Source organism: Peromyscus leucopus, chromosome 1 (assembly GCF_004664715.2).
Source record: "Peromyscus leucopus breed LL Stock chromosome 1, UCI_PerLeu_2.1, whole genome shotgun sequence".
Lineage (NCBI taxonomy): Eukaryota > Metazoa > Chordata > Mammalia > Rodentia > Cricetidae > Peromyscus > Peromyscus leucopus.
In genome coordinates this window covers 142,823,523-142,850,476 of record NC_051063.1, presented here as the reverse complement: position 1 = coordinate 142,850,476, position 26,954 = coordinate 142,823,523, and the positions used below count along the sequence as shown (strand labels likewise).

Genomic DNA, 26,954 nt, shown 5'->3' with positions numbered 1-26,954 from the left:
GTACCACCGCCAAGTTGGGAAGCTGAAGTGGGCGGAGCCAGCAGCCTCAGCGCCTTTTCAAGCTAAAAAGGCTGCAGTTTAAAGCAATAGGCTCAAGGTAATATAAAAAATAAGCCACATAAAGATGGCTACCACACAGGGATTCTGGATTATGTTCTCTTTGATATTCATAACTGAAAAACATTTGATTGCAAAAGCTGTTGAGTTATGCCAAAATGCATATTTTAAAGGTACCTTGACTTCAAAATTTGGATGTAAGGATATGTTGCTTTGGAAAAGAGGCTCTGCTTTTGTTTCTACAGAAAGCCAGAGGCTATGGATTTGTTCCAGATTAAGATACATCAGGTTTGACCAGCCAAGATCACCTGAAAGGTCTCTGATGACACCATGACCCAGATGATCCAACATCTAGAATCGTTTCAAGGCAACTGGTTCAGACAATACAGCCTCACAGACTACTCCATGATCCTTAAATTTTCTTTGTGTCCCCATAAGATACAGCACCCCCCTCCAGCAGGAAGTAGTAAGAGAAGCTACGCCCAAATTCCCAAATATACCAAGCTGGCTTTGGAGATGTGTAAAAGTTAAAACCTTTCTTTTTGAAAAAAAATATAGGGGAAGTGCTGTGGGATGGTCTGTATGTCAAATTACTCTGATTGGTCAATAAATAAAACATTGATTGGCCAGTGGCCAGGCAGGAAGTATAGGCGGGACTAACAGAGAGGAAAAAAGAAAGAACAGGAAGGCACAAGGGAGACACTGCCAGCCGCCACCATGACAAGCAGCATGTGAAGACACCGGTAAGCCACAAGCCACATGGCAAGGTATAGATTTATGGAAATGGATTAATTTAAGCTATAAGAACAGTTAGCAAGATGCCTGCCACAGCCATACAGTTTGTAAGCAATATAAATCTCTGTGTTTACTTGGTTGGGTCTGAGTGGCTGTGGGACTGGCAGGTGACAGAGATTTGTCCTGACTGTGGGCCAGGCAGGAAAACTCTAGCTACATCTAGTGGCATCAATTGCCCAGACAGCCCTTCCCCTGGTTCTTTGTATCACATAGCTAACAGATTCTCTCTCTCTCTCTCTCTCTCTCTCTCTCTCTCTCTCTCTCTCTCTCTCTCTCTCTCTCTCTCTTATTGTACCAGTCCCTATGGAGGCTCCATTTCCTCCAACTGAAATTAGTCTTGCTAATCTAAAAAGGTTTTCCAGTTGTGGAAATGCTGCATGTATCATCTGCATCATCTGTTGGCACCCCAGTGGCTTCCTGTGAGTGGGAAGTAGAAATAACAAATTCTTAAGAGTTGTTCCCTATTCCACCTCTACTTGGTCATTTGATAATTAGTGATAGATGGCACTATAGAGCACACAGGGTATGACAGGAACTCTTCTAATGACTAGTTTTGAGTATTATTGTTAGCTACATCTCATCAACAAAGGAAATCAAAATGTTTACTATGTTTCCAAGAGAATCCAAACACTGGAGAGATTAGTTGAGCCTCAATTCACACCTTCCATATATTCACATGGATTATATTCTTTTAACATAAGAATATAGAAAGGCTGGGAATACAGTAGGGTGCCTGCTGCACGAGCATGAAGACCTCTGTTTCGATTGCCACCCATGTAAAAACTGAGCTTGGTATCAAGCTGTGGGGCAGAGACAGGGAGGGAGATGCTGAGAGCTTGCTGGCCAGTCAGTCTCGGCCAAATGGGGAGTGAGCTCTGGGTTCAGTGAGAGACCTTGCCTCAAAAATAAGATGGAGAATGATAAAGACAGATATTGGACATGGACCTCTGGCTTCTGCACACACCAGTCCAGGCAAACACACTTGTACACACTAAGAAGTAAAATAACAACAACAAAAAAATAACATTTTTTGAGAATGTAAAAACATCAACAAAAAAACAACAACAAAAAGTATCACCCCAGATTGACACTCAGAAGATAGGCATGATAATGCACTCTGATAATGTACTTGGGAGGCATGAGGGTGACCACAGCTTATATCGTGAGTTCCAGGACAGCTGATACTACATAGTGAGACTCCTCCCAACTCAAATGAACAATAGAACTAATACTTTATAGCAGAAGACCCAGATTCTACCTCAGGTTTACTTCATACACTGCTTTCCAGTTTATTTTAGGCCTCAGTTTTCTTACCTGCCCAATGTTGATTACATGACACAATGTGGAGCACAGTGGCCATCTCTGATGCTCATAGACATGCAGCTCTCCTACCTCTCTGCGTGCACAGTTAGACTCTTTTTCACAGGCCATTTAAGTTTATGATTGACCAGGCAGCAGTCTGAATCAACAGGACATGCTCATGTGTCATTGCCTAAGAGAGACCCTCCAGTGCGGTTTTTCCCTTGCTAGGACCACAAAGAACATTGGTGACATGAAATGGTCCAGTGACTGAAGGCTGAACCTCCTTCACCTCAGTCTCTGAGCTGGAATGTGGATCAGAATCACCCTGCATACCCAAAGTTTAATATGTTCTGTGCATGAGAACAATCTTGTGCTGTGATAAGCCATGGATATTTTTAGTGTTTCATTCCTAGGACTATGTTGGGCATGTCAGCTCTAAAAGTAACATTCTCTCCACGTTCCTTGGTCAGCTATCTTTACTGAATGCAACATCTGGGTTTTAACCTCTATAGTCTGAGAGGCTTAAGTGAGAGACTCATAAATATCCCTTCACAAAAGCACGGCAGATGCTCAATTAGGCTCACAAGTATTTCATAGCTGAGGAGACTGATTCATTGACAAATAGAGGCAACAATAAATATGTGTCAACTGACTTAACTTTTCATAATTAAAGACATCCTGCCCCCAGAAAACTCTTTCGTGAATCTACTTTAAAAGCAGCTATCAAAACAGAGAACTTTATGGAAGGATGTAAATCAAACTTTGCACTGATGCATCTTAATTCATACATTCAAGCAATGTTTCGTAAGTGCCGTTTGTAATCAGTACCAGGCACCATATTGGTTCCTTCCTAAGGGTTTACTAGTTACCCGTTCCTGCTACAAATTAACCAAAGACATAGGAAGTTCAAACAGCAGACATTTTATTCCCTCATCATTTCTAAAGGTCAAAAATGTAAAGTCAATTTCCCTGAGTGGTTTCTATTTAAAAATCTCTCAGGAGGCTGTCACCAAGCTGGCATGATTTTGAGACTTAACTAAAGTGTAGGATGGGCTTCAAAGTTCATTCTCACAGTCAGCGGGCCCTTGTTACTCACTAGCCACAGAAGGCACTCGAGTTGCTCTCCACTTCGATCTTCCTTAAAGGCATTCCCCACCTCAGTGATGAAAGAGAGAGAGAGAGAGAGAGAGAGAGAGACAGAGACAGAGACAGAGACAGAGACAGAGACAGAGACAGAGACACGAAGAGAGAATCCTAGCTAGAGGCCACGACTGAGCTTTAACCACCCAGTCTTCAGAGTAGGGCAATGTCTCTCTCAGAAGCTAGATGTCATCACCTACGGGGTGGGCTATCAGAGAACCAATGGAAACAACTTTAAAACCATAAAGGAGGTTGAATAAAAAGACGAAATGTTAACATTTTCTTCATTCATATTCCACATTTTTACAAATTATAGTCAGCGTGTGTTGTTTTCAAACTTGACTTTCTGTCAATAGACAATATATATTGTTATGTGTTTGGCATAGGATGAGAAATAGTTAGACTTGGGCCAACGGCAAATCTGACCTCTCTTAGTCCTTCTAGAAGAGAGTGGGAAGCATCAGTCCTTCTTGAAGATGCTCGTAATCTTTCCCGTGAGATGATATTTTCTATTCATATGTCGGCATGCTGCACACATGCCAAATTCTAGTAGGTATGAGTACTTCAGTGGCTCAAAGACGACAGGGAAAATTAAGATGACATAGAACTTTAGACAGTGTGTGTATGCCACAGCACCTATGAAAGTCAGAAGACAATTAATGGAAGTTGGTTCTGTTCTTCCACTATGTGGGTCCCAGAGATTGAACTCAGCTTGACAAGCAAATTCCTTACCCACTGAGCCATCTCACCAGCCCACAGAAACTTAAGATCATTGGGGAACCTAGGAACTTCCATAAAAAATATACTTCCCAATGAATTTTAATTCTCCAATTTATTTTTTAGTGGTCTGACTATATTTTGATCTGCTGACTTGTCTAGTATATTCAAATTCTTCACCATTGTCTTTAGCCTTCTATAATGAATTCTGAAGCAGAAATTCCATCTGTCACTTGAGAGGATACAGCGTCTCATCTCCGAATTGAAATCAAGTTCAGCGGCCGAAGTACCACTTCATCATCAGCAACGTGGAAAGCCGCAAATCAGTTAAACTCCCCTTGCATGCAGAAGAACCTGGGACTTGCACCTACAATGGTTTTACAGAAAGGGGTGCTGGTTTGTGGTTCTCAGCAAGGGCATAGGGGTCAGGTAACAGTTCACTGGGAGCCGGTGACACCGTCTGTTTTTGTGTCTCTGTGACTCGGGCCTGCTTTTCATCTGTCTCCCCTCACTGCCACTGCCAGACCAACACTTCGATATTCCTTGTTACCCTATTTAGACCTAAGAAGAAAACCCCATGCAGGTTTCTGAAGAGCTGCATGTGGCTAAGGAAGCCTCGGGTTGGAATGTGGCCCTGTAATCCCCTCACAGGGTGGAGAGGAAGCAAATCCAGAGAGGGCTCCAAATGCCACCAATGCCCCTTCCAGCTAGATTTTGCATTTTGTTCTCTTGCTTTAAAAAATCTCTACTGGCTACACATCTGAGAAGGCTTAAGAACATAATTTATTCCATATAAGGTTCTCAGTAATTTATGCTCACTAAATTGGCAACATCGGAGGAATTTTTTTTCATTGACTACCACGGACGATTATTAAAGGCAGTCTTGCGCAAGTCAAGACTGCTTGAACAGCCAAACTATTCACATAAGGAAATCGCCTTGCATCTTAGATTTTTTTTTAAATGAAAATCATTTTTAACTTTAGAATTTATAAATTGATAATGTCATTTATTTTTAACAATTGTCCCTTCCTCCACAACCCTTCTCTACATACACTAGCTCAGAGATGTACTTTATCTTCCCCAGACAGAGTAAATACAAGAAAATCTTCTCTCTATAACTCACTCTATTTCTGTTTTTTTTTTTTTTCCAATTTCAGATTTATACCAAGATAATAGCTCGGTGCCCTGCAATGCTTGCTTTCTGACAGGTAAATATTAACTATTTGTTCTCAGCTTTGCCTTTCTCAGCAAGAGATAGAATTAGTTCCAGCTACTTCGTTGTTTTGTCTTTGGATGAAGAACAGATTGGATCTATATGTGCAAGGTCAAATCTATGCTTGTGAAGTAGGAACTGGACTCCATTATTTAAACAGGAAATCCCAAACACTTAGGTATTTACAGTTTATACTCAATGATTAATGCATTTTTAAAATTTCCTTCCTGATTTTTTTTGCATCCAGTAAATATAATCAAAGATTGAAGAATAATATTTGTAATTATTCAGTAACCAAGTTACAGGTCTTCCTTCCCTGATGTTTATGAGGGCTCCTTGCATTGAGAATACCAAACAGACAAATTTATGGGGAAAAAATTATTTGGATTCCTAGTAGTAGGCATTTGTGTGAGAGCAGATTTCTCCAAGCTGGTAGGAAAAAAATTGTACCAGCTACTGTGCTTACCAGCTTTGTGTGACTATAAAAAAAAATACCTGAGATAATCAACTTATAAACAGAAAAGGCTAATTGGGTTCACAATTTTGAAGGTTCTGGTCTATCAGTGGAAGGCAGTACACCAGAGTGGAAGCGTATTGGCAGAACATATCCCAAGACTGGGAAGGAAGATACCTGGGAGAAGGATTTAGGCCAGCATTCCCCTTGGGAGCAGTCTGCTAAATCTCATCTCTTAAAGGTTCTGCTATTGCAACAGGATGCATCATATTGAGGGACTTTGGGGGACAGTTAAGATACAACAACAGGAAGTTCATATCAGAATCATAAAAGTAAAGCCAGCTTCTGTTGTATAGCCTGGGCAGAGCAGCCAGAAAACAAGAGAGTTGAAACATGATTTGCTGAGTGGGTATCTGTGTCATCTACTTCCACCTGAATCTCTTGGGACAGGCTGTGTAGACCCAGAGTGTAATGTTGACAGCCAAAGTTTGATTCTGTTGTAGGAGAGCTTGTAAGTCTCACACTTTTGCCTGTTGAGTCATGTGATAGTGGCTAGGTATTTGTATATTTTCTCAATTGTCCAAATACCCAGATACAGGCAAGAGAGATGATTATTAGGGCTAACACAGCCTTTTCGACTCAAAGCAAACAAAAGCCAGAAACTTCTTTATTAAAAATTTCAACTGTTCCCTAGAGCTGTGAACACCAGAAGGCATACTATCCAAAAATGTGTTCTTCACTCACGAAGCTCTTTGCGATTTTAATTCTGAAAAGATAATGCATATGAGATACGGGGTGGTGTAAGGAATTTTTAAAGGAGGAATGTGTCTAGAGAAGAATAAAAAGATGACTTGCCACTAAGCCAGTGGGAATTTGAAATTACTCCAAGCCAGCCAGCCAGTAGAGGAGCTAAAACATAAGGTAGAATTCAGAGGGAGCTGATCATGTTTTGCTTTAATTGAATGCTTTTCTCCATGCTTGTTTCTGAGCTCTAATTGATGCCTATGTTGGAAAAATGTTAACACAGTACACTGTTATAAAAGAAAGGCATTAAAGCCTCCTAGGTGCATGAATCTTCTCCTGTATGGATCTTGCCCTCTGCCCAAGATACTGGCCGTTAAGATATTAGCTCTTAAGAGTCCAGGTTACTGCCATTTTCTAGGTCATTCAAAGTTATATGGAAGCTATCTGGCAAAAAGAAAAAAGATGTCATCTTCACTCACTCTTTAGATCAATTAAGAAAGTACCTTCAGAGTTGCCAGTACTATACATGAAGTGATAGATATGCACGCAAAGGTCAGGTTTTAGTTCTGTGAGATGTTTACGATGGCTCCGGAGTTATAGAAAGACCAGTGTGAGGAACATGGCTGGGCACTAACATCAAACAACAAATAAGAAAGCATTGATTGGAAGCCTCTTGAACAGTGTTTTTTACACTTGAGTTTCTTGAAAGTGAGTATCTAAGGTCAAGGTTGAGTGCACAGTTCAAGATCTACACCCATACTCTTCCATTCCACCATGCTGGCCCTACCATAAATAATAAACCATTTGACAATGACTGTTTTAGGCAATCCTAATTAGACATCCCAAATGACAAGCATAAAAAGATATTCAGATGCTCCCACCATCATTTACGTAAATTAAAAATCTATCTTCTTCAACATGCATCATTCATTCATTCAGAATATACTGAGCTTTAATTATGAGCCTGGCCCAGTGCCAAGGAGCTGGGAACATAAGTGAAATCAGCCAGACTCCCAGCCTCCAAGGAGCTTCCAGCCCCAAGGGAGAGACTCATTGAGAACTAACCAAAACAGTGTGGTTTTTTTTTTTTTTTTTTTTTTTTTTTTTTTTTTTTTTTTTTTTTTTTTTTTTTTTTTTTTCTGTTCTGGTGGAGGCCCAGGCTCTGAAGAGGAAGCCAAAGGTACCAACACAGTTGGCACCTGTACGGTTTGCAGTACGTTCTGGCAATGTTGTTTTTGGATACTGCTCCTCCTGTGCTAACCTCCTCAGCTGCTTCTCCAACTGCATCTAGTTTGGTGTGTTCTTCTCCCTGCCTTAATCCCGCCTATCGACGTCCAGGACACAAAGAGTTGAACTGATCCTGCCTAAATTTGACTCAACTAGAAACTTCAGCTTCTAGGCTACCATGTTAATTCTCTCCCCCCCACCCCCTGCACGTAAATGACAGAGAGAAGAGAAGACACACCGTGATTTAGAACTGGGTGGGAAGTTGTCGTTTCTTTACACACATTCCAGGGATCTAAGGAACAATGATTTTGACCATCCCCCAGAGGAAACAGAAGATGGCTGGCTCCTGCCTTTGCTCTGTGCCTCCCAGCAGCGGGACTCTCTCTGGCATCCTTGTCTTTGGTCTGTCCCTTCCGCTCACAACTTCTGAGTCTCGACTCAAAACCACCTCTACCATGTAGCTTTCTTCCTACAGACAGTTGTCCCTGGCAAAAGGAACTTCTCTTCCAAGTTTCTGAAGTTCTTGACATTTGTTATCAGAGTGCATGCTTTCTTGCCTCTCTTTCTTGCGTCACGATGGACATCTCTTACCTATTCAATAAATACATGAATGTATAAGTGAGCGTGTTCTCGTGAAAAGCAGTAAGATAACCACTCTTTCTCTGCTACTAGACTCTCATCCTCTCAACCTCAGTCACATTTTGCATCCCTTCCCAGTGTCCAAATTCAGGGTAGACTTGAAGTACTAGTAGACTTGGCTTTAATATTTTCCTGAGATATCCTGACTTTGACTCACTGTTCAGTGAATGAGTAATACATACAGGGATGGCTCTTTCCTACAACTTGAAGCTTTGAATGTTATCTTGTTTTGTATAATAACTAGATACACTGAGTTTTCTTTCACAATAGCTTTATAAACAGAATCTTAAGATGGATGGTATACTGGTATTGTTCAGGAACCAAATTTGATTCTGAATCACTCACCTTCTTTGTCTAGGTTATCCCTCATGTATGGTTGAACATGTCCGTTCAGTTTGCTTCCAGTGCCGTCATTGATCAGCCAAGCAGGTCAATTAGAGGAGGCTGGAGCTGTTCCAAATTGGTGAACCAAGGTTTAAAATTTTGGTTGGTACCTCAGAATGTAGAACCAGCTCGGGGATGACTCTCCAGTGGACAAGGTATTGACTGCCTAGCATTTTTTTTTGCATCCATGTACATCCTGTTCCCCAAGAATCCTTTCTCATGCAAAGACTATCTCTGCAATAGCATCCTACCCATGAAGAACAAGCAAAGATTCTTATTGCAGAGGGAAAAAATGATCCCAATTAGATCATAATATAAAAAGAAATAAAACCCAAAACCTCCTAAATGTTTATGAAGACCTGTGCAAGTGGGATTATACCTAAGGTGAAAAAGATATTTTCATTTCTTAAAAACGTCAAGAAACTATGAAGATGGAATTATAGAACAAAAATGAAAACAAAAAAAATGTTGCAAGTAGACATTCACTAGACTTAATAAAAATGGCAAATTTTTGTAGTACTTATTTTACCAACAGAAACTTCATAGTCACATGACTTTGGTATAACCCTTGCCTCTCCCATTGACTTTGAGAATGTCACTTTACCCTTTGGAACGTCTCTTTCTATATATACTATATGGAAATATCGTAATTCATTGTGTAACATGCTTCTGAAAAAGATAAATTAAAAAGAGCACTGAATGAAATTACAACATATTTTTTTCCTCATACAGCCAAAAGGTTCTTCAGAGAAAAGCCAACAAATGATGCTCATGGCTTTGATCATAAAGACTATGAGAGATAGCTAAAATCAACCTCAGACTGTCTACTTGCTTGCAATTTTGGTCCTCCTAAAACTACTATGGGCAGATAATAGAGGTAGATTAAGAGCAAGATGTGGGAAGAAGCACTCTACTACTTGTTCCTCCATCAGCAGACAGGAACTGGTAACATAAATGGACGGTTCCGTGGCCCACTCTAAGAGCACACATGTGGTCCCATGCAGGATATGACAGTTAGGACAATTATTATTCTCTTCGTATTTCCTACAGCATCATGTCCATCATCACTGGGCACAGGGTATGATATACCACATGTTCTGGTGTTGTGGATCACATTGCTTTCCTGTCTTCCAGTCTGTATTAATTGGCCATGAGTAATGCACTGCATAGTTGCCCATATCACAGTTGTTCTCTTTTCTTCCCCCACTCTCTTATAAATGTTAAAGTTCATCTAATGTGCTTTCACAAAGGAACTGTTATCCTAGACTTCTTGCAAAACATTACAACCCCTAGTTCATCTCTAAAATATGAAAAAGAATGGGGTCATAGTGGTCCAGCCCTGGGAACAATAGGCTGTGCCACAGAAGGGTCTCCCTTGCCCATCTGTCTACTACTTTACAGTTGAGCAGTCAAGATACCAAAGACCTTGCTAGGCTCCCTGCAGCACAGCATATATCTCTAGATATGGGTACGACTCTGTCCCCAGAGAGACACATCCCACAGCATCTAAGAGAACCAAATTCTCTCTTGAACCAGCCTGAGACTAAAGTTGACTGCTGGCAGGGCCAACATGGCTGTACCTGGGATAAGCTTCATCCTAGCTGGTTTAGCTTGATAAAGGATTGCTTACCTTCCTGTGGTCGTTTTCCTAACAAAAATGATAATAGAGATAGGGAGAAAGAGAAAGAAGAGAGAGAGGCAACTTAGGACTTGTGGTTGTTGTGGGGCTTTGATGCATTTGGGCTGGAGATGCAACTTAATGGTAGAGTGCTTGACTTGCATGCGTGAAGACGTGAGTTCAATTCCTAGTACTGAGGGTTGGAGAAAAATCATTTGGGGTTGTGGTGACAGCTCAGGTGACAGAGTGCTTGCCTAGCAATTGCAAAGTCTTGGGTTTGAGTCCCCTCTAAGCCAGCGCACCATGTAGAATCAGGCTTAGTGGTGCATGCATGTTATCCCAGGCCTCACGAGGTAGAGGCAAAGGAGGTCAGAAATTCAAGGTTATTATCAGTTACCTAGTGAGTTTGAAGTCGGCCTGGGCTACTTTCGACCCTATTTCACACAAAACGAAAAGGGGCAAGGGGAGAGAAAAAGAAGGCAGGACAAGGAGAAGAGGAAGGAGCAGACAGAGGGAAGGTGCTTAGTGGCACAGGACTCAGAACTCTGTGCAGATCTCCTCCTTTCTGTTTTCTTGTATGCCTTCCCAATGGACTCTTTGCAGTTTGGGGCAATGGCTTTTATCATGAAGGTTGCACTGTGAATAATGCTGTGAAAGCTCCTGCAGCCAAGTCTGGAGACGTGAATGTCAAAATTGCAAGGATGTGGGTTCTATCAGGATGGGTGGCAGGGGCAGACACAGACCAGTGCAGTGAAACCACAGCAGGGGCAAAACCTCCCTAGCTTGGCTGCTGTTCCTTCAGCGGGTTTCTTGGAGCTGCCTGACTTATTTAGCCCTGCCCAGAGTGTTTTGCCTGGGTCCTTGAGGTGCTCTGGAGCCTGTTCTCCCTTGAGTGCCTCCCTACCCTTGCAAGGAAACCCAGAACGGGCATTTGCAGACCTGCTGGGTCTTGAGGATGCTGAGGGAGTGCAAATCAAACATTCTTGGCCTCCCTGCAGAAGGGAGGACCTGTGTTGTTTCCCCGTGGTTGAGAAATTCACCCTTAACCACAGCTCCTCCCAGGTGAGCTCAACACCAGAGCCCCCAGCAGCCCAGTCTTGCAGGCCTTCCAGACATTTTCAACACCATCTTACCCAGTTCTTCTCCTCTGGAGTCTGGAGTGGTGGTGACAACCAGCTCACTCCACCTCCAGAACACACAGGAAGATACAAAGGTAGATACAAAGAAAGCTTGCCCCCCTGCGTGGGCAGGAGGAGACATGGGGGTGGGGGGTTTGCACAGCACATGATGCTCTCTAAGAGGTACACTCTCACTCTGTGGGATGCCTTCAAGAGCAATGGGCCTGCAGTTTCTGGAGAAAACAACTGAAGGGCTCCCAGCAAAGAGAGGTCGAATGGAGATCCACACACTGGCCTGTGGAAGGGGGCCCCAATCTGCCATGGCTCTCATACTTCTCCCCTGTAGCAGTTCCAATCTTGCCCCCTGAATACTTCTGAGGCAGAGGCCCTTCCCCCACACCTAATCAGGTGCTTGAAGTCCAGCACCTGGGCTGGAAAGTTTGTGTAGGGGTAAGAATGGAGATGATTAAGCTGCTTTGCACCCTACCAGCTCCTTAGATTGGCCCAATCGCACCGTGAACACTCTCCCAGGAAGTGTTTCCAGGGCCCACTTGTTTCCTTTTCCTTGGAGCCTACTAAAATTGGCCCCGAGAACCCTGCTGAGGCAATAAGGTGGACAGATGTACCTTCAGCTCTGAGGCCAGTGAACCAAAGGCTACCCCAAGGCTGGAGGAGGACTCTGATTGTAGGCCAAGAGCGCGCGGGGAGTGGGGGGGTGGGGAGGGGGGATTTAAGATGTGTTTTGTACCCAGAAAACTCTACAATGCAGAGGGTGGGGGAGTCATGAAGAGTGAGGGGTGACCCAGAAAAGGATTGGTCCTTCCCATCAGAGAAGACAAGTGTGAGGAAGAGTGTGAAAGGCAGCAAGAAAGGACCGGGGGAGGGGGGCGGGAGGAGGGGCACGCTGAGGTTGAGAATCAAGGTGGTCGGTCAGTCACTGGCAAGTGGAGTCTGGGAGATGGATCCAGAAGGGGAAACAGTGGAGGGCACTGAATGAAGCAAATAATTCAACTCTCAGGGGTGGTGAAGAGGGGTGTCTCTGGCCCCTAACCATGTGGCAGCCAACATTATTTCTTGGGGCCACCAGACGACAGAAAGGGCAGGACAGTGTGGCGCTCTGAAGCAGATAGCTACGGAGTTCAAATTAAACGGAGAAGTGAAGGCAAAAGCCTAGGCGATGTGGAACTCCTGCCAAAATAATAATTTATCTCTCTGTCTGTCGTTCCACATCTCGCGTCTGCCACTTCTGTAGTTCTGCTTTGGACCCTAGTTCAAGAGGAACTGCCACCCTCCTGAGAGTTCCTGGTGTATCAGCAAGAGCAGGGATACTCTTTGCTCAGCATGATTTCTCTTGGGACCAGCTTCTGGGTTTTCCATACTGGGTCTGCCGAGAGGTGCCCCAGCCCTGTGGGGCAGCTCTCCTGGAGTGTGGCCTGCGACTCAGGCAGGTGCACAGGCAGCCTCAGGCCTCAAACACAACTTTTTTTTTTTTTTTTGAAAGGCATTGCTGTCCCCTGAAAGGTGTTATAACAGCAATTCAATTACAGTAAATGGCGCGCATCGTCCGCACAGCTGGGAAGTCGGTAACTAACTGCGACTGAATCCAGCTAGACAGCCACCCACCCACCCCCAAACCCTTCTCCTGATTCCCCCGGTTCTGTCCTTTTTTTCCCACTCGATTGCAAACGCAGCTAGGCCATAGTTTAACTAACCCCAAAGCGCTTAGTCTATCTGAACAAAAGTGCGCTGAGAAATTAGCACGAAGTCCTCAAAACTGGATGTGGAATCAGAAGGATCTCCAAAAGTTTCCCCCCGTTTTCTTCCTTGCCTACGAGGGGCAAAAGAACATTTAGTCTCCTCTGTGGCAAAGGTGCCCTGGGCAAAGCTACTCTGAACCCACTCACCTGATGATTTGTGTGAACTTAAAGGAAATGTTGTCCTCGACCCAACCAGCATGGTCTGCAGGCGGCTAAGGAAGGGCCCAGTTGGCTCCTGCTGTGTTTCCAAATCTAGATTCACTGCGGATCACAGACACCCTGGACACCTGCAAGAGTCAAGGCTCTCTGGTGCTAAATTTTAAGCAATTTCCATGAACCGAGTATCAACAAAAAAAACGAAGCAGGATGGGGGGAGGCTACTGAGGAGGGGGGAGGGCAGGAGGAGGAAGAGACCCGCTCCTGTCAGGCACAGTAAGCTTTTGAATAAAAGGTAAAATCAGCATTGTTTCCTTTGAAGTTGAAATGAAGATAGCTTGGAAGAAGATTTTCTTTAGTAGGCGCCATACCCACCCACCAAAAAAAATAGTAAATGAGTGAATAAATAAATAAATAAATAAATAATGAACAAGAAGAAAGGCGTTGCCTGGAGTTTTTGGCTTATCTTTATACTTTTTTTGTTTTAAAACAACATTTTAGGAATGCCACGATGATCACTCGGGGGGGGGGGGGTCCTAGCATGTTGTCCCCCATTCAGCGGGACAATCCACTGCCTGCGGTGGCAGAAGCTTTCCTGAGCGAGGCGTGATGGAGCTTCAAGTGGTTTGGAGATACTCTCTTTTCAACCAACAGCCCGCCAAGGATTTCAGTGTTTGCCTTTTGGGAGGGCACGGGTTTGGGTGAGGCCAGGCCGAGGCTGTCTGGCGAGCCTCAGCCTCGGCGCCCTTCACTTAGTTCTCCACTCGAGCAGTCTCGCGTCCTGCTGTGGGCTGTGCCTTTCTCTGGCAGCCAGCTTCCGGAGAGGGTGAGCAGGGCGTGCTTAGGGTCTCATGATTCGGAACCACAGGCCAGAGCAACGCCAAGGCCAAGCCTGAGAGTTTGAGTCCCCGATGGTCTTGAAGTGCGGAGCTTTGCTCCGCCTTCGTTCTACCCACAAGGCAACCAGGGAGCCCAGGTCTGCGCACCAGGAGAGGCGCTTGGGTTACTTTCGGCTTTGTTTGCTTTAAAATCTAGCTACAGTTTTGTTTCATCCTAAGCTCAGAGAAGCCTCTGACCTACACTGTGTACGATCCTTCTCTAAGTTCCTGTTTGTTGTTTGTCTATTCAATATTTTTTAAAAGAGAGACTGAAACCGTGGGGACAGGGTTACCCTGAGCTGGTGGTGGTTTAAAAAAAAAAAAAAAAAAAAAAAAAAAAAAAAAAGGTTTGTTAACCATCATGAGAGGTCACTGGCTGCCTGTGATCCAGGGTTGCTGCCTTCGAGGGTCTTTGCCCCGGGAGAGCTTGGTTATGAAGTTGCCGAAGGGACATCCTGCGCCAGTCCTTGACAAGATCCAAGTTGCATGGGTCTCATTCCTAGCCGTGGTGAGAGCAGTCCTGTTTCGTGAACAAAGTGGGAAGCCTACCAGATCTCTGCGTTAAGATATTTTGTTGTTATTAAGCAGAGTTTTGGTTTTTAAGGAGAGTCAGGCCAGCTCTAAACACTGCAGAAGTTGCCTCCGATACCTCCTCATTCCTCATAGAATCTCTCCTGCCTGTTTCAGAAGAGCGCTGAGCCGGCTTGCGGCTGCAGAACCCTATGCAAATTTCCTCTGGAACTCGGTGTCTTCCTAGCTAGGAGGTGACACAGTCCAGGAGCGGTCAGAAAGCTCCCTTTTCTGCTCTCCGCATTTCTTCATTCTGCTTGCTCATTTTCTCTCTCAAGCACTCACTCGGGACTCCAGAAAGTCCCTTCAAATTCAGGGCGCAAAATCTTTTTTTCAAAGCCTAGTTGGATGCCTCCATCCTTCCCAGCGGGGGGCGAAGGGGGCTAGTAGCCTCATAGGTGGCCCTCCTCAGCACTACACACCTCCCCGATTTCTTAGCGTCTCTGTTGAAGTGTTTTACTGAAGTTCGCGAGCCTCTCTCAATCCCTCTCCTGAGGATTTGATGACCTGAGTACCGGTAGCAGTAACTCCCACAGATATCCGACCTCTACCTTCAAATTTTGCAGAACAGGAAGTTCCGTGGCTCTAATGGGCAACTTGAGTGCCCTTGGTGGGCACTGGATGTGGACTGCGGGCTAGGAACCGAGTTCCCTTCTGCTTAGCACACACGGCCTGATCAGCTTGTCAGTTACCCGGAATAGTTTAGCCTCTGTACCCCAACCCTAGAGTGTCTGCCTTGGCCCGGACAAGATTCAAATCTTAAAAGTGAATCTAGGAACCCGATCGATCGAGCAATCCTCCACTTTTCCTTTTTTGCCCACCTATGAAACATTTACATTATTAATGGCTTGAGTCTGTAGTTTAAAAAGCAAGAGACCTTTATTATCCGGGTATTCCCTTACATACTTCTCAAGAATTAATATATGCACTGTAGGGGCAAACTCAGAAATCTCACTTCTTATAGTCTTGATTTGAAGGTTGAGAAGATAATTCTAATTCAAACCATTTCCAAAAAATACCCGGTTGTTCCCCCCGCCCCCCAGAGAGCCAGACAAAGTTCAAACAGTCAAAGCAATGTTGAATCAGTTCCTTTTTCTGCCCCTAAAGTTTGTCCAATCATATATGATTCTTTTTTCCCTCTGGTTCTCATTTTTTGCTTCTTTGCTTTTGTTTTGGTTCCCAAGGCAATGTCTCTCTGCTCCCTAGACTGTCTAAGTTTCAGAGTTTCTTACATTATTCTGTTTTCACATAAGTCATCTCATCAGATTCTTTTATAGTTTTCCCTCTGGTGGACCAATCACAGGGACAATTGATTTATCTGAACCAGGAAGAGCTGATAGCTTGGGGAGAGGTGGTAAAATTCAAGTGAGCATTTACTCCCTGAAGAAAAAAAAAAAAAAATGAGACAGCCAGACCCATCTTTTAGGGATTGAAGGTGTGTGTGTGTGTGTGTGTGTGTGTGTGTGTGTGTGTGTGTGTGTGTGTACCTGTGTTTAAGTGGAGAAATCATCCCAGTATGGGGAAAGGAGAAGCATGCCTGAGCATTTAGGAGCTAGTCATTAATTATGAAAACCAAAGTTCCTGTGAGCTTCCTTTGCTTGCTAGAAATGAACCATCAGTTCTCTCTCTCTCTCTCTCTCTCTCTCTCTCTCTCTCTCTCTCTCTCTCTCTCTCTCTCTCGTTGGAAATAAGAACCTAAATTCTTTTTACTAAAAGGAAGTTCTGAGACCAGGATGCAGTTTTGTCTTTCTTTTCTGACAACTCTGTCATCCACAGGATCACAGTCATGTCAGGATATCTATCTGTCTAGAAAAAAAAAAAAGAGAGAGAGAGAGAGAGAGTGGGGGAGAGGGGGGAAGGGAGGGGGAGAACTCTAGTGAGAGAAACCCTACAGCCATGGCCATCTTTGCATCAAAATTTTCCAGACCTCTATTTTTGATTGTGATCCCACTGATCTGAGTTTGAAATGCGAGCGCAGCGAAGCCCCTAAGCCTCCAATCCTGTGAAATTTTCAAAAGATCTCTAGAAGCAATCTCAGGCTGCCTGACCCCTGACAGGCACGGATCTCTTTATTCCTCCGGCTGCCAGCACTTCATTTGTTGGAATATCTTTCAGATTTGCACCTCCAGATGACAAACCTGAGTGTTTATTATGTGAACATGAATCGGAAATCTCCAAGCCCGCACAAAAGCACCATCTTAAACATAATATTTAATTTCTCAGCCTAAGTGCCAGCCTCTTTATTTGCTTTTCATTAGCTTAAATATTTTTCCAGGTCTCCCCATGTGTCACTTTGATATTTAGATGATTCTCTTTTTTTAATCATCATTTTCCCCTTAAAAAAAAAATTCTTCTGTCTCCAGTGCCTGCCTTACTCATACCACATCATAGTGCTGCGGTCAGCCAGGACACACAGCCTGACTTCTAGCCCTGGGAAGGGAGCTACATCTCCAAACACGGTGGGGGCCACCTCCACATCAGGAAAAAAAAAAAAAAAAGCAAGCTTGTTTTTTAACCAACAGTCAGTGCTGGCTGTGGACCTCCATTTCATTCCACTTTATTTTCTTCGTGGCCTTTTTAGATTCCTTTTATTATTATTTAAAATAAAACCTCAGGTGGCTTGAGAAGTGCTGGGAAAAATCTTCCTCGTTCCAAGCATGCCCAGCTTGGTGCCAATGCCTCCCTGAGTGTGTTGAGTTTAAAATTTCTGTCCAAATCCGTGACTCCTGCCCTGGGCATTCATTCCTGCCCTGCTATTCTTTGGGGCTAGAGGGCACTGGAGGAGAAAGAAGATGGGCATATTTCCTGAGATAGAACGGCTGTATTTAAATGCCCTCTGTCAAATAAATATTCCACCCACAAGGCATTGAGGTAGAGACACTGGCCACCTTTGTCCTAGTCTCAGCCTCTGACAGGAGTTTTAGAGACCAACAGGTCACCGTGGTGAATGAGTGGAGAGGCGGTGATGGAGGTGAAACCGCACTGGTACAGATGCTAGGGATGAATCGCCAATGTGAAGCTGCCCCAGGTCCAGAGAAGGTGGGCTCACACCCCTTCTACGTGTTTGGATGCTGTGTTGCTATGATTAACTTATTAAACCCCCTCGTAATTATTTTAATTTGACTGGAAAAAAATACTTTGGGCAGAGACAGGACGTGTTTGTATTTATCTCCCCCCACACCACACACACCCATAAAACCTGTGTTAAAACAAATGTTACTTTCCTCTCTCTGTACATAGGCCCTCCCTTTTTGAAATAGACCAGAGGAACTGCCATTAGATCGAATGGCAAGTCTTTATGGAAAGTGTTTTGCATAATTACATACCAAAGCCAGAACAGTCACCTCCACATTTTATGGGTCACAAACCATCAACAATTGCCACATTATTGTCCACGAAACCTTAGTCCCTTCATTGATGGAGCGGACGCCACTGCCTAATCTAGAACGGGAGAGGATGGGGATTTCTTCTAATAAGAACCCAAGAAGATTGTGTCCTCAGTGACGCCGTGTTTACATATAGTTATAAAGTTCAGAGAAGTGATGGGGGAGGAAAGGAAATCAAACTAGGCCTGATTGAGTACGTGCATCCGTCTAATATAGATAGTGCATCCCAAGAAGAGGCTGACTACCTCTTCCCTTTCAGCTTCGACCCTTTTTCTACCTTTGTGATGCTGTAATTAAGATATTCTTATTTAGACAGACGGCTTCTCTGGTAACTGAATAATATTAGCCCCTTTGATGTCAAACTTTTGACAGTTATCACACCAGCACTGGGCAATTTAGCACAAATGCCCTCCTTAAAAAAAGAAAGAAAAGAAAAGAAAAAGATAGAAACCCCCACCTCTTTGAAGAAATCTAATAAGTGTGATCCTTATCACCAAATTATTTAAATCGCCACCGACAGGCCGCCCAGCTATGAATTACATTCGGTTATATATAATAAAGCTGAATTTGGGTTTTAGTTCATTTATGGGGTACTGGGGTGGAAGACTCCTAACTACATCTCCCCTCATCTGAATCCCTAAGTAGTTGCTCAGAGCAGGAGAAAGCTCCCAAGATTCACCGAGTCAGAGTAGAGAAGCGGCTGGGATCTAAGCTAGCGGGGGCAGAGCCCAGAGCCCTTGCCCCAGCTCTGGGGAGTGGGGCAGGACCAGGCACCCAGTCTCGTGATGAAATGTCGTTGTTGCTTTCCTAGCTTGGTCGCCAAATTTGAGATTTGCCAGATGGCGGGATTATCTTCGCGTCTGTTATAGTGTGTGTGTGTGTGTGTGTGTGTGTGTGTGTGTGTGTGTGTGTGTACGTGTACGTACACGGGTGCGGGGTAGAGACTAGAGAGTGAAGACAGTGAAGTCCAGAGACTGCTCTGGCTCCTTTAAAATGCTCGCTTGTTCTCACTTAACCGGCTCTGGGCCCTGACACTGGCTGGACCCTCAACCAAGCCTTTGGCAGCTCCGAGCGGCCTCGGCCTCGCCTCAGGCACAAACACCACCAACGCCACCCGGATCCCTCGGACTCCCTGCGCGAGTCTCGGGACCTGAAGCCCAGTGCCCAGATGCAAAGAGCAACGCATTAGGGGGTGGGGTATGAACGAGCCTCCTGGAAAGAAGAGTGGATGGGTAGCGGAGCTGTTAGGATGGGTAGCAAAGAGGGCGGGTTGGGAGGGGTGGGACTGGGACGTTTGACACCTGGAAGGCATTGTCCTTGCCAGAGACACCTGTCAATCTCCGCTCAGGGGTCCTGGGGCCGGGGGCGGGGAGGCTGCCTTTCTCCCTGGTGATGTCATCTCGGAGTCTCTTCCCCGAGGAGGGTGGGAATGGCTCCGAGGGGCGCAGAGCCCAGAGGTCTGAGCGAAGCGCAGGGGAGGAAAAGAGAAAATAAACAGAAGTAGCTCTCGCGGCTGGCAATTTACATGGAAATCAATAATCCAACTTTAATGTTATTTTTAATCTTGCCTGACCGTCTCGCCTTTTCACTGGGGGAGGAGGGATAGGGTTACAGCAGCCCATCCTTCAACCCACACAGTCGCTGGGGAAGTCTTGTTATCTGGAATCCCGACGTAAACGACCCTTCCCCCAGATCCAGCCCCCCTCTTTTTCTGCCGGTTGTTCCAAACGCAGCCTTCAGGCTTGAGAAGGAAACACTTGGGGATGAGTTTTGAAAGTCTTCCGATACTGCACAGGGTGAAGGGGGAGTTAATTAACGCCAGGCTTGCTCAGCGAGTGGGAGAGGGGGCCTCGGCGTGGGTGGGCGGGCCAGGTCGAACCCAGAGGTGCGCGCCGCGCGGGAGGCGCGGGATCTGGAGGCCCGGGCTAGCAGGCCTTTGCTAGCAGGAGGTGATCGGAGATGGCTCGGGCAGAGGACGCTGAGATGCCCCCAAGGAGTCTCCCGGTTAATCCTGGGGAATTCTGATCTCCCACCTACTGAGCCCCCACTCCCAACCCACCGTGTGCTACAGAACTCTCATTCTTTTCGGCCGGAGCTAATTAGCAGCCTGCCAGCGGCCTGATTTATGGAAACGCTCGGGCGGGCGGAGACGCACCGCTAGCGGAGCTCTGGCTGCCTCCGGGCGGAGCGGAGGAGGAGTCTCCACCGACCTCCTCCGACGAATTTCCCTCCTCCCTGCCGGGGGAAAAAAATGGAAGTTGCAGTTTCGCTGCTTCTACCTGCCTGGTCCGGGATCCTCCCCTCGCACTGGCTACCTTAGCTTAGGGCACAGGGATGGCTAGGCTCCTGGGAGGAAGACGCGGACTGTGGCCCAGCAACAGCCCCTTGTAAGCGTTAGGGTCGCTAGGTTCCAGCTCCAACTGCCCAGAAGGGTGGGCTAAAAGCAGATAGAGCCGGAGCCCTCCGAGCCTGGATTGAGCCTCCGTCCGATATCCCCAGTGAGGGGACATCAGATCTGAAGGCTCCGGAGTCGCTTGCAGGAAGATCAAATCAGATCTCCAGGCAGGAAAGGGATATTGGTGCCCAAAAGCTCGAGTGTCTGTCTGGATCCTCTGAAAGGTGTGATACTTTCCACTTTCTAGCTGTTTAAGTGTCGTCCTCCAATGAGATCCTCTCTTCGGTCCAAGCGAGTGTCCAGAGAAAGGCCATTACTAGAACCACTTAGGCAGACGTTTACCCGAAGGTACAGCTCAGTCTTCCAGGGATGTTGCGGGCGACCCAGGAGAAAGGGGGCACGTAGTTCTCCCCCTTCTCCGTGGACCCCAGTAATGAGGGTAGAAAGGAAAGTGATGGCGAAGGACAGAGAGGAATGTAAGCATAGACCTGTTGCTGGCACTCAGGCAGCCCTTCTGCTCTTTCTCCAAGATGAACCGGAGGGACAAGACCGAGAGAATGTGTGTGCCCCCGAAGCGTTTGGAGGGGAAAAAGACAAGCAGACCCTGAGGCCAGAAGCTGGGGCAGCCTCTCTGGCTCGGGGCGGAACTAGAAACCGGGGCAGCACAGGTGGGAAGCACGGATAGAGGATAGGGTAGAAGTCCGTGGCGGGAAGACTGCCTCTGTCCCTTTCCTTTCTCTCTCAACCCAGCACCCCAGGCCTTGCTGTGGCTGATATGGAAGTTGTGGGGGACTGATGTCTCTAAGAGCTCACGTAAACTTTAAGTTGAAACACCACATCATTTTGGCTTTTTCAGAAATCATAATCGGTAACTTTCACCGATCCCCTCAAACCTGCAGACACCTGTCATCTCCTACCTGTATGCCCTTACCGCCCCCTTTTTCTTGTGAAGATCAGTCAGTGTCAAAGAGAACACTATGTCCCTCCTGAGGTCGAAAAAATTGAGTTTTACACACACACACACACACACACACACTTACAGAGAGATAGAGATAATAAATGATAGATAGATAGATAGATAGATAGGAAAGAGATATAGAGAGAGCAGAAAAACAAAACAAAACAAAAAAACAAATAAAAAGAAAAACAAACAAAAACCCACAACCACCATTTCTCAAGGCAGTCTTCCAAACCATGACAGACAGTGGAGCTGGATGGGAGTTCTCCGTTATAATGTGACATTCTGTCCCTTGAGTGTTGGCCTCTCTGAATTACCCACTGTCCTAAGGCCTGTCATCTGCCAGGCCTGGATACATTACAGCCCAAATAGACCACTGGTATGCACGTACAAGTGGGGACACAAGCTGACCAACACGTCCCCCTTTGGATCTTTGTGGTGCTTGGACACACACACACACACACACACACACACACACACACACACACACTCCATTGCCATTCTCCAGACGAAAGCCTCACTGATCCGGGTTGCTGACAGGCCAATTTGCGGCACAGCAAATGCTGGGGGTTAGGTACCCAAATAACATTCCCCATTTGTCTTTTTCAAAGTTGATTTATAGCAATCGACAGGTTAAAGGCTCATCTGACTTCATTATTTTTAAAAGCTGTCCATTTCACAACTGTCACCTTTCATCACTTAGCACAAATAAATACTTGAAGAAATGAATTGGAAGAGACTTTCAGATCATGTTTATAATTCTTGGTCGTCCGTTAACATTCCTAATGACGTGACCCTCTGAGTTTCTGTAGACTTCTAAACTCGGTTTAAAAATCCCACCATTCCTACTTTAAAACTTCAAGGAAATTGGGTGAGATGGGGGCTAGAAGAAGCTTGCAACCGGGTAAGGAGAAAGTTTCCTGGCAGCCCTGAAGGCTACCTACAGTATGGAAGGGCAAGGAAGAAGGGGTGCCTCATGAGTCAGGGGGCCCAGTAGAACCAGAGCTGAAAAGAGGGCCTCAGACCAAGAGGACAGATTCTGCATGCGTTTTGGTCCTCCAAGCCCTGCAGCAAAACCACGGTGACACTCCTTTAATATAGAAATGCTGCTCCAAGAGAATACCGCCATTATTATTTCTGTCATAGTTTCCAAGGGGGTCTAGGTGAGTAAGGAACATTTCCTCTCCCTTTAACTTGGAGCTTATGAGCCTGAGCCCCGGGAAATGCAAGAGCGACGTGGAAACAAAAAGGCGTGGATTGAAATCCATGCAATAAATCGAAATCGTTTCTTCAATTTTGCTGCCATGTATTTGGTGTTCAGACCCTCCGTCTCTCTCTCTCTCTCTCTCTCTCTCTCTCTCTCTCTCTCTCTCTCTCTCTCGTCACCAACAATGAGGGTGCAAAAAAAGTAACGAAAGAAGGGAGGGAAAGAAAATGTACAAAAACAAAAACAAAACGAGAGAGAAAGAGAGAGAGAGAGAGAGAGAGAGAGAGAGAGAGAGAGAGAGGAAGAAAATGGCAATAAATAGAAAAAGGAAAACCGGAGGGGGGCGAGCTAGTTTGGGAGACAAAATGGGGTACATCAGATGCCCCCTTTCTTCTTCATATTCCTCTCCTCCTCTACCTTCCTCTTTCTTCTTCTTTTGATGGATGGGGTATGGTGGGTCGGGAATGGGAGTGTGAGACTGAGGCCAAAGAAGTAGCTAAAGCAGGGTGGAAAGGAGTGAGTTTTAGGCGACCAGCAGCAATTGGGGAGGATGACTCTGCACGTCGGTCCGAGGTCCCTCTGCAGCATTCCGGATCTGCCCGACTCCCACCAAGAGTTGGAACTTTGCAGATTCCAGGAAAGACAACACAGAGCATGCCCCGGCCTTGGCTATGTTACCCACCCTGTTGCCACCACCTTGCCCCGAGTAGTGACCTCGGGTCTTCTCTTATCCTTGTAGGCCACTAGGCCTAGGAGGGTCTGAGCACCCTTGGACTCTGCATCAAAGGTTTAGGAACTCTGCGTTTACTTCGCTCGGGACTGCGGGCTTTCCAGAGTGAACGCTCGGCTGCGGAAACCCGGGCGCTGTGCAGTGCCCTGGAGCGCCACCTCGCTTCGGAAACTGGAATCACGCGGCCAAGCCTTCCACTCTCCCGCAGCCTAACTTGATTTTCACCCGTTCTTTTTTTTTTCCTTTATTAACATCTCTAAAGCAGCCGCAACGCTTAGGCCTCCTTCCCCACTGCCGCCCCCCACCCCAATCATCTGTGACCCACATAGCTCAAAGTAACTGCACAATGGAAGAAAAACACAGAAGCATAATTTCACTAAACAAGGGTAGTCACCTAAGCTGTAAAGCTGCTTTCAGAGAAAAGATAAAATGAATGAGACATGTTGTCAGGAGGCCACCAGTTCGGGCTGCGGTGTGTTTAGAGTCGTTCAGCTGTGGCCAATGCAAATGTCTCCCATGAAGCGGGTGCCTATGAAGTTATAAACTCCCAATTATGATTTCCCCAGAAATCCATTCATTTTGACCCGTGGGGTATCAGAGAGGCTTTGCCAGGCCAGTGACTGCCCCATTGGAGCCTGGTTCCTCTCCATTTTCCGCCTTACAAAAAAAAAAAAAAAAAAAAAAAAAAAAAAAAAAAAAGTCACCAAATGCAGTCCTCAGCATCCCCACCTTTCAACCAACGAAGTAGCAACTGCCAGAAATTATGAATCACACAACATTCTTTTCTTCCAACGTGCAACTGGCTGTTTGTCTCCTTTTCAACCAACTGGTCATTTGGGGTGTTTATCCACCCTTAAATCTATCCACTGGACTAGACTATAAAATCTATAGAAAATCAACTCACTGATATGCTATGGTGAGTCTTTGTTTCGTTTTCTTTTCATCCCAGAGCCAAATGTGATAAGAAACAATGTACTTTTCCACTTTGAACATAGTTTTGAATGTGGAGCATCTTACTTATAACCCAGCGAAGAGCTGTGTGGTTCATTTGTTTTGAAAAGGACATGGAACTTCCACCTAACATAGTTTTTACTTATTGGTTCAACCCCTCTCTAAGTTTCTCTCTCTCTCTCTCTCTCTCTCTCTCTCTCTCTCTCTCTCTCTCTCTCTGAATGTGTGTGTGTGTGTTTAGAGTGTTCAACAGATTAGATGGGTAAAATAATGACTATTCTGGGAACAGTGGGTGGAGGAAGAGTATGAGGAAGGAGGAGGAGCTGACATCTAAGCCCCTGTATTTTTTTTTCTCTGCCTGAGCAAATCAAACTTAGAGAGCCTCTTATGAAACTTTGCACTTCCCGGAGTTGGTAGGGTGGTCCCTGGGCAGCCAGGCAGGAGATGGAGTGAGGGAGTGCTCTGCCTCCCTGCTCCACATGGCAGATTAGAAGGCTCTCAGGGCTCCTGCTCAGAAATTATAGGGCTGCGCCAGGAAAATAGCCAGTTTAGTTTTCTGGCCGGCTTGTCCCTTTTCCAAGAGGTTAAAACAGGTTCCTGAGAGACCATACTAGAGAGGGGTCTCAGATTCCTAGAAAGTCTTAAGGAGCATCCCTCAAGGGCAAGGGGCCAGCTGCAGAGGGGTGGCCACGTTCTTGGGAGTTCCAGGCTTTGAGAGGAGAATGCTAACTTGTGGAGAAGATGGCTGCTGACAGATTCTGGGAGCTATGTGGCAATTCCAGAGAGGGCCCTAGCATCCACTGAGGGGTGACAATGAGGAGCAAAGACAACCAGAAGGAAGTCACAGAGAAGAAGGCACTTCAAGCCACAGGCCTCCAATTTGGAAATTTGGAGGGGGTTCTAAATTGGAAACTTTCACTTTTCTCTCCTGTCCTCTCCATTTCTTTCTCTTCCATCCCCCCTTCATATTTTCTGAGACACCACACACACACACACACACACACACACACACACACACAGAGAGAGAGAGAGAGAGGGGGGGGGGCACATAAAGCCTGAGGATGAAAAAATTATTTTCTTGCTATTACCCTTCTTACCGCAAGATGCGGTACAAGAGTTAGTGTTACAACTAGGCCACAATGTCTCACCAACGACGCAAAACATGCAGCCAGAGGGTGTTGCTAATGACTCCTGGATTAGAGTGAGCCTGCGACTGAGAGGAGGTGAGGGGCGGGGGGGGGGGGGAGAGAACTACACAGGAAAGGGACATTTTTCATTAAAGAACTGGGTTGGGGCGAATCAGGTCTAATAATCTCATCAGTATTGCAGATTTCAAGGTTCTCTCTGTTTAAACGTGTGAGCTAGAGAGAATACAGTATCCTTTTAAGCACCACTTTTTTGCCATATTAATAACAGTTATGTTTACAGTTACGTGAAGAGCTATCCTTTGGGAAGGATCAAACATTAGAAATCGCTTAATACTAGATTCAACGCTACTCCAATACTCGGGCCTTTTGAAGGCTGTGGGGGCCTGGTCATCGTTAACCCAGGGATCTATGCAACGCAGGGCGGCCAAGGAAACTCAAGGCTCGCTCCCCTACCAGGGCACACAAATGGACAAACGGTTGTGATGAAGTGGTGGGAACCAGGATGACCCATCCAGGCTATGGAGCAGCCCGCAGGTGCAGCAGCCAGCGGTTGCCTGCTTAGCCTGCGCTAGATCTTGGCGAAATGTCCCACCGGCCTCAGAAATCCCCTATGCCCTCCCTTGGGGCCAGCTATTTAGGGGTGCATGAGATTTCGAGGTTCCTACCGTGGCCCAGGCTGGTCCCACCGCCCTGCAGTCTGCTTCTGCACCCCGGGACACACGAGGAGGGCATCCCCTGGGCTGCGGCCCTTTGAACCAGGGAGCCCTTGGCTCCCGGACGGACGCACGGATCTCGCCGGAGGCCGGGCAGCGGAGCGGAGTGTGGGTGGCGGGTGGGGTTGAAGGGGAGTGGGGGAGGCGGGAGGGGACAGAGGGGCGGAGGCAGGAGCGGGGCGTTAAGCCTGGAAGCTTGGCTGTTTACCCAAATGATTTTCTTTTCAGGCCGGAGACGCCAATGAGACAAGATCAAACTGCCCTCCAAGCAGTGCGTGTGGGGCGGTGGGAGTGTGTGTGTGTCCCCTTTGCAAGAGGGGCTTTGTGAATGGGGGCTCCAGCACTCTGGCTTGGAGGAATGAGAGGCGACCCGGCCACCAGCGCCTCCTCCCGGGAGCTGGGAAAAGCCTGGTGTGTAGCGTGCCTCATTGCAGGGAAGGGCAGCCTAGGCGCGCGGTAGGTAGTCCAAAGAGACTGAGCAAAGAGAACTACAGCCGGGGCACGCTCTAGAGAGCTAAGGCCTAAGGCCGAAGTCCTTAAAGATCTGTACAGGAGACTCGTGGTCATGTGAGAGTATAGGGCATAATACAAATCCCATCCTTCTTCCAACCCGTTGATTTTCGATCCATCTAAAGCCTACACCCAGCTCCGTGGGCCATTGGTTTCTTCCGGACTGTCTGTCTCCAGATCTATTGCC

General features: G+C 46.1%; 1 long non-coding RNA gene across 1 annotated transcript; it reads right to left on the bottom strand.

Moving 5' to 3' along the window:
• Positions 1 to 7,560: 7,560 nt before the first annotated feature.
• On the bottom strand, positions 7,561 to 26,375 carry LOC119086588. Its single transcript, XR_005089909.1, has 3 exons — positions 26,210 to 26,375; positions 8,634 to 8,738; positions 7,561 to 8,240 (listed from the first exon to the last, which is right to left on the bottom strand). It is a non-coding gene; the product is annotated as an uncharacterized LOC119086588 (long non-coding RNA).
• Between the last annotated feature and the right edge of the window lie 579 nt (positions 26,376 to 26,954).